The sequence below is a fragment of the Lipotes vexillifer genome, unplaced genomic scaffold (genome assembly GCF_000442215.2).
Source record: "Lipotes vexillifer unplaced genomic scaffold, Lipotes_vexillifer_v1.1 scaffold1117, whole genome shotgun sequence".
NCBI classification, from domain to species: Eukaryota; Metazoa; Chordata; class Mammalia; order Artiodactyla; family Lipotidae; genus Lipotes; species Lipotes vexillifer.
Window position 1 is genome coordinate 1,011,628 of NW_006778824.1, and position 8,034 is coordinate 1,019,661.

Sequence of the window (8,034 nt, forward strand, 5' to 3'; positions counted from 1 at the left end):
GATCCTATTAGAGCGGCGGTCCAGCCAGGTGAGGTTTGGCAGCCGCTGAAAGAAGTGTTTAGGAATCGTGCAGAGGGCGTTTTGCTGAAGGTGCAATTGCTGCCAGGGGGAGAAAAAAAGAATGTTTTTGTCAACCAACTAAATTTTAAAACATGACACATCCTCAAAGCATTTCCACTAGTGACTGCAATCATACACACTAAGTTAAAAGAAAACCCATAACACTTATCCTTAAATCGTTTAAACGGGAGACACAAGCGTCAGAAAAATGAGGCCAGGCCTCACCACGCAGCTGCTAGAGTGACTTCCCGGCCTGGAGACACTGCGTCTCGCCTGGCTGGCAGTTCAGACGCCACCACTGCACACATCACACCTCTCCCATCAACTATCCTTTAACATCCAACTTCATCCCCAAGTGCGTCTGAATCCTATTCTCCCTCCCGGGCCCACGCTGCCCAGAGGTCGAGGGCAGGAGCCACGCCCGGGCCTTGGTTCTCATGCAAGGAGACACCGAAAAGGAAACTAAAGAACACATGCACTGAGTTATAGCTCTGGGGTCCTCTATGGCAGCAACGGCTGCACAAAAACAGCCAGTAACCATCACGTCAGGAAGTGTGATACATCACCCAGTAGGCCCTTAGGTCGGATAGTAAATAAGATAGGACAGTATGAAGGTGAGAGGACAAAGCCCACACACACTGACCCTCGCCCCGCGATACGTACAAGTACGATTTTACAGTCACAGTGTGGCAGGCTTGTGGGTGACACAGACATCCCTTCTCTAATGCTGTTGATACACGCTGCATAGATTTACATGATCACATATACTATACACACGTATGTATTTACGTGTCTCTATTTACCAGGGCAGCAGAGTGTAGATGTTAAGGGCACTGGTCTGGAAGCCAGGCTGCCTGGGTTCAAATCTAGGTTTCAAAAACCTATGAGCTGTGTGGCCTAGAGCGAGTTCCCGAACCTCTCTGTGCTCCAGAGGCCTGGCCTGTTCCAGGTGCAGCAAGCGAGCAGCGCCTGGCACACAGGGGCACAGGTAAGCACCAGCCATCACGACCGCACTGCTCTATTAAAGCCCGCAGAGCACACCACGCGGCACCAGCAGGCTGCTCCTTTTCCACCAGCTTCTCAGCTCCCAACTCTGCTGCCAAGACCACCTTCCAAGTCCCTTCAAGTTTACGGCAGAAACTTGGGAAACACCGGCTAGAAACCACACTCCACAAATATGCTGAGAACACAATCCCTAAGCAGCTAAGACGCGGCACCGTCGCTTGCTGTTGGCGGCGGGCACAGCCTCTGGGGGGTGAGTGGCGACTGGACACAGCGTGGGGACGCCTTCGCGCCCGGCCACTCTTGGCCTGGCCACCAGGTCAGCTTCAGGCTCTTGCTCTCTCGGGCCCAGAGCTGAAGCCGCAGATCCTGGTAAACACCAGAAAAGGAAATCTCAGAAACACAAGCTACAGCATTTGCCGTCGCCCCACAGGGGCCGGCTTGACTGCATCGCACGAGCCCATCCTCCCTCCTCTGTTCTGTGAGGCCGTGTGAAGATGGGGGTCGGTGTTCCCTGATCATAAGGGTCTCTGGAAGTGATAATGGTGGCTCCAGAGAGTGTTGCTATGGCTGCAAAATGCACCCGTAACCCTTAAAAGTCCACCACTCTGAGTGGTCACCTCACTCAGTGATTTGTTGCCATGGTAGTAAAATGTATATTGACGTCTCTGTTTTCTGAGAAGCATAAACAAAGTTTCTTCATTAAGCCTGAAAAAGGCTCTGGAATTTCCTCCTTCTTTCTTTATGCATGACACTGCTGGGTTCCTTGTTCAGAGCTGAGAGCCTTTGCTTCATTAAAAGTGGTGCATTACAGGATGACCCAGTAATCACTCATGGAGGTCAGTGCTGAGGAAAGAGACCGCAAGACTGGTGCTTGCCTGACGGGAAAAACAGGGTGCGTAACACAACTGGGGTTAATAAACTAAGCAGCTACTTAAAATCTAAGTACACGGCTTTTGTAAAAGCACTCAAAACCGTCAATCAACAGGGTAACAGTGCAATGCGTGGGTGTGTGTACCATGGTGAGGACACTGTGCCTTATATGCTTATTATTTAATTCTCCTAATAACCCATAAATAGATTCTCATTCCCAGCTTCCAGGTGAGGACAAAATGAGGTTTAAAGAAATTGAGTGACTGCTGGGCAGTGAGAGAACTGCTGGTGAGGGCCCCTGACCGTCTCCCCTCAAGGCTGTGTGATGGAACCTTGTTTTAGAAATCACGGGAGGAGACAGACCCACTAGATCTCAAGCAGGCAAGGGCCGGATCTAGGCACCAGGCACCAGGTAGAGTCAAGCCTGTGACATCTGCAAAGCTGTGGGTGACAGTTTTTACTGCACTTATTTTAGGGGTGTTGTGTTTTGATTAAGAGGCCAAGGGTGTTTTCGGCAAGTCGCCCCCCAAACCCAGGAGAGGACATCAGTCTTCATCATCTGTGGCATCAGAGGACATCAGAGCAGCTCACAAAACCCCAAGTTAACCCTCCTCTATCTCATTCTCGAATTTCTCTCTCTAAAAAAAACTGCACGTAAGAAGAGCCTTCAATCACGTCTATGTGGCACATACGTACCATGCCCCAGAGGTGCCCCACTCACTCTGAGGTTGAGAACTTTAAAGACCTCTCCTAAATGGTGAAGACCACTTTGACTCAAGTCTAAAATTGATGAAGAAGAGAGGATGACCCCCTTGACACCCTCGTGAGCCTCCCTGGCAGGGGATGCAGGCTTGCTCCCAGCCTGCCCAGCGCCGCTCTCCAGGATCAGCAGCCCCACAGGCAACCCTGCAGGAGCTGCTTCCCTCCATCCATCAGCCAGGAGGAGGCAATCCTCCGGGGACCACTGCTCATCCTCCCGGGTCTGGAGTCACCTGCAGACAGGGAGGGGAGATGACGCAGCAACAACTAGGTACACGGGCACACTCTCACTGGCTAGCTCGTGGCAGATTTGTGTTTGCTTACAAAGACCACTGTTTCTAATAATCAGTATCAGAAACTTGACTTCTGTAAAACAAACTGGACTGCAAGAAGGTTCAGATTAAAACGTTCTGCTCCTCCCTTTGCACCATGGAGTTCCAAGATTTAACTTTTAATTCCTGAAAATGCAACGGCTATTTGTGGGACGAAAACAAGTCAGAAGATTTCAAAGCGCACAAGCTAATGTATCCCTTCCCTAAATGCAGTGGGGTTCCTAAGTTCGCACTTTCTTATTTGCCCCGCGGTTCTGCGGCATTTCCATCAGTGTTCCGCTCCACGGAGAATCCTGACAGCTCAGGTTACTGCTTGGACTCTGGTCGGCGCTGGGTCTGGCTAGCGCCCAGATTAGGCTGGGGGTGGGAACCGGTCAAACTAGAACCTTGGATTTTATTTGTTCAAGTTTTGCTCGACACAAAGTTTAAGAACTGTATTTCACCAGAACCTCATCCAGTGAGGCACACGTCCGTGTTTAATTCCCGATTTATCCGGCAATAACAACCAACACTGGAATGTTTCAGGGCTCGGAAGCCTTCACTCATTGATACAAAACTCTCGACAGTAAGAGGGAAGAGATATGGGGACACATGTGTATGTATAACTGATTCACTTTGTTATAAAGCAGAAACTAACACACCATTGTAGAGCAATTATACCCCAATAAAGATGTTTTAAAAAAAAAAAAAACACTCGGGCTTCCCTGGGGGCGCAGTGGTTGAGAATCTGCCTGCTAATGCAGGGGACACGGGTTCGAGCCCTGGTCTGGGAGGATCCCACATGCCGCGGAGCAACTAGGTCCGTGAGCCACAACTACTGAGCCTGCGCGTCTGGAGCCTGTGCTCCGCAACAAGAGAGGCCGCGATAGTGAGAGGCCCGCGCACCGCGATGAAGAGTGGCCCCCGCTCGCCACAACTAGAGAGAGCCCTCGCACAGAAACGAAGACCCAACACAGCAAAAAGTAAATAAATAAATAAATAAAATTTAAAAGTACCATTAAAAAAAAAAACTCTCGACAGCCAACACCTGGGAAACGTGTGTGCGTCTACCTCCCTCCATTTTAGGGGTGGGGAACACGAGGAACCGCCCAAAGGTCAAGCAATTGACGAGTGGGGGGACGAACGCACCGCAGGCTGCCTGCGCTCCCTGGAGGCCCTGGGCCTCCCCTGGGGTCCTTTTCTGTTTTAGGGGGAGAGAGGCTTCAACCTCCCGCAAACCTCTGAACAGAAAGAAGGCCTCAGGACCGAGAGCAAAACCACGGGACCTAAAAGCGGGCGGAGCGGGCTCCGTGGGGTCGGGGAGGCGGCTCCGGGTCCCGGCGCCCTCCCCGGTTTCTCCACCGCGCCGGGCCGCCCTCGAGGCCCCGCAGCTCCGCGCCCCGCAAGCCCGCGGTGGCCCCAGTCTCTCGGGATGCGCCCCCGCCCCCGGCCCGCCCCTTGCCCCCCATCACCGGGCGCCCCAGCCTCTCTCGAGGTGCCCCCGACCCCGACCACGGGCCCGCAGCCCTGCCTCACCCTCGGCACCCGCCAGCCCACCCGACGCCCGCACGACCCGGGCGCCGAGTGCGGCAGTCCAACAGTGGAAGCTGCCGGCCCCACGCGGTCGCTATGGAGACGCCCAGCCTTACGGAGGCCCGCAGGCGCCAAGCCACGCGGAAGGCGCGTAGTCGCGGGGCGCCTGGTGCGTCTGCACGCGGCACTCATCCAGACTCCAGCGGTCCGCCCGGAGCCGCAGCGCTGGCGCGCCGCCCGCGACCTCCTCTGCCGGGCAGTCGGTGACACACACAGAGGTGGAGCGTTCCGGACGAAGGGGACATGTGTGCCGAAGCCCGGAGTGTCGTAATGCGCGAGCGCGCGCCTCTGCGGAGCGGGCGGCGGGGCACCTGCCGGTGGGCTCTTCGGGGGACCGCAGCTTACACACGGGAAGGCTCGCATTTCAAGTTGGCCATCTGGCGTCAAGAACTTGAAAGTCCTTCCCGTTTTATACCTTCCCGTCTGCAGCAGGCAGACCTACGTCTTCTTGGGGGACACAGGATGGCTGTCCCGGTTGCGGTCGTCACTCGGACGCCCATCACCCGGGAGGAGAAGGAAGCCCCCAGTAACTGCCTCTGAGATCTGGCCAGAATCGCTTCGGCTACCTAGACCAATCAGCAGAAAGGAAATGAGACCGCCACGGGGCTCGGACCAATCAGGATTTCTCTGTGGGTCTGGACCGCCCCCCCCCCCCGCCCCACTTCTCAAGCACTCAGGTAGAGGGTCTGCACACCTCTTATAAGTCAGGCGGCGAGCCACTAGAGGATGACGTCATTAAGGGATTTGACCTTTGCCATTGCGGAGGCTGGTTGGACAATCTCAAGGCTGCTGCCCTCCGCCTGATGCTGCAGCTTGAAGTGTGCAGGGCAGGTATTCAGGAAGGGAAGGTGGAGGTAAAGGGGGGGACCCACGAGCCCAAGCTGGAACCCACGAAGATGGATGGATCACGTGGCACCGATGGTCACAGAACTACACACACACCCAGCCCAGGAGTTGGACAAGCTAAAAGACTCGGGGAGACAGACTAGCTGCACGCCTGCCCCCGACCAGTGAGGTGAGCTGGCAGAGAAAGCACATTGTGTGCGAGCTGCAGCCACACCTGGGCCCCTGACCTGGCCGTCCAAGTATAAAATCATTACAGCTGCTACCTCACTGCACCCCCTTACCCCCCAAATCTCATGCACAATGCCTCTTGGGGCCGAGTTCGGAAACCTGCAGGAAAGAGAATTCTGAGAAACAGTTCAGCCTAGGCACACGGACACGTCACAAAGCCACCACAATACCTGAAGACAAATGGAGGCACTGACAGAAGTGAGCAAAGGGGTGGCTGCTCGCTGAGCAGGCAACCAGAAGTGTCAGCTACTGAAGAGTTTCACACTGATTTTAACATAAGGCCCGCCTTGTTGTAAAATGATCACTTTGGATTTCTGCTATGGTCATGGCAGGTGATGCCATTCAGAACAACCCTTCCACGAACAAGGAAGTGAGGAATATTTTCTGCATGTATGTCGATACTAGACTTTATTCTATATACGTTCTTAGAACAAAATATGGGTGAATTTTATTTTATTCTTAGGCTAAGAAAGGATTTCTTTTTTTTTTTTTTTTTTTTCTTGCGTTATGCGGGCCTCTCACTGTCGTGGCCTCTCCCATTTGCGGAGCACAGGCTGCGGACGCGCAGGCTCAGTGGCCATGGCTCACGGGCCCAGCCGCTCCGCGGCATGTGGGATCTTCCCGAAACGGGGCACGAACCCGCGTCTCCTGCATCGGCAGGCGGACTCTCAAGCACTGCGCCACCAGGGAAGCCCAGAAAGGATTTCTTAAACAGGATATAAAAGCACTAACCATAAAAACAGATGTTGATAAATTCACTACATTAAAAGTACTCCTGTTTATCTAAAAGATACCATAAGGAGAATTAAAAGTTGAGCCCCAAATGAGAGAAGATATTGGCAATTCTCATATCCAATAAAGATTAGTATCCACAGTATATAATCCAATGAGGATTAATATGCAGAATACATAAAGAACTCCTATAATTCAATTCTAAAAAGATTAAGACAATAGTTACATTTAGATTAATAGGCAAGAGATATAAACCAACAACTCCCAGGAGAGAAAAAAAATGGCCAATAAAGATATAAAAAGATGCTCCACTTTACCAGCTAGCAGGGAAATAACAGTTTTATCTGAAATGAGATACTGTTTTACCCTTGCTCAGTTGGCAAAAATGAAGTGTGGGAACACCTGTGTTCATGCCCGTACCTCATTCTTCTTGAGCTTCTTGAGACTTGGGGCGTCTGGGAGAGCAGCCTGCTCTCCTGTCGGGCTGGATCCCCACGTGCAGTGACCGCCACCGTTCCCCTCTGGAGTCTCAGACACAGAGTTGCATCAGGACACGTGGGCAGAGACATTGACAGCAGCCTCACTCATTTTAGCAAAACCTGGGAAGGACCCCAAAGGCCAAGAAAGAGAAAGCCATGAAATGAACCAACAACAGCTACTCACAAAAACGAGAATGAATCTTAGAAACAGCTTTTGACAGAAAAAGCAAATTCCAGGAGACTTCATAGAGTATGAAATGCTTTTCATACAAGCAAAACTAAATGATAAGCTGCAAATGTGAATGATACGATTCTAAAACAAAAAATCAAGAGACGAGTTGGCCCATAATATGAGCTGGGGGAAGCAGGAGATGGGGTGCACCTGATGGGTGTTATGGGCTGAACTGTGTCCCTCAAATCCAGTCCCTGACCCCCCAGTACCTCAGAATATGACTTATTTGGAGATAGGGTCTTTAAAGAGGTGACTAATATTAAATGGGGTCATTGAGTGGCCCTCATCCAGTGTGACTGGTGTCTTTATAAGAAGAGGAAATTAGGACACAGACACACAGAGGGATGACCTCGTGAGGACACAGGGAGAAGACGACTGTCTGCAAGCCAAGAAGAGAGTCCTCAGGAGAAACCAGTCCTACTGACTCCTTGATGTCAGACTTCCAGCCTCAGACCGTGAGAAAATAAATTTCTGTTATTTAACTGCCTGCTCTGCAGGTTTTGTTACCAGAGCCCCAGGAACTAATGCAGTGGAGGTCCAAGGACAGGTGGTCCCTCAGTCCAGGCCAGGGCAGAGGGTGGGGTTGCTGGTGAGTTGGGTGGCCGCTAAGGGCTATTTCATCATTACACTTCAGAACATTTATACTTTTTTCAAGGTTTTTCTTTTTTCTTTTTTTTCTCCCTGCATGGCTTGCGGGACCTCAGTTCCCTGACCAGGGATCGAAGCCAGGCCCTCGTCAGTGAAAGCTCATAGTCCTAACCACTGGACCGCCAGGGACTTCCCAGAACATTTATATTTTGCGTGCGTCCCTTTTTCTGCATCCTGCTACACAGCAAAAGAAGGGCTGCAGTGGGGGCGGGCGCAGCACCAAGCGTCTGCCGCCTGTCTACTGGGTTGGGGGGGGGGAGTCCTAACACCC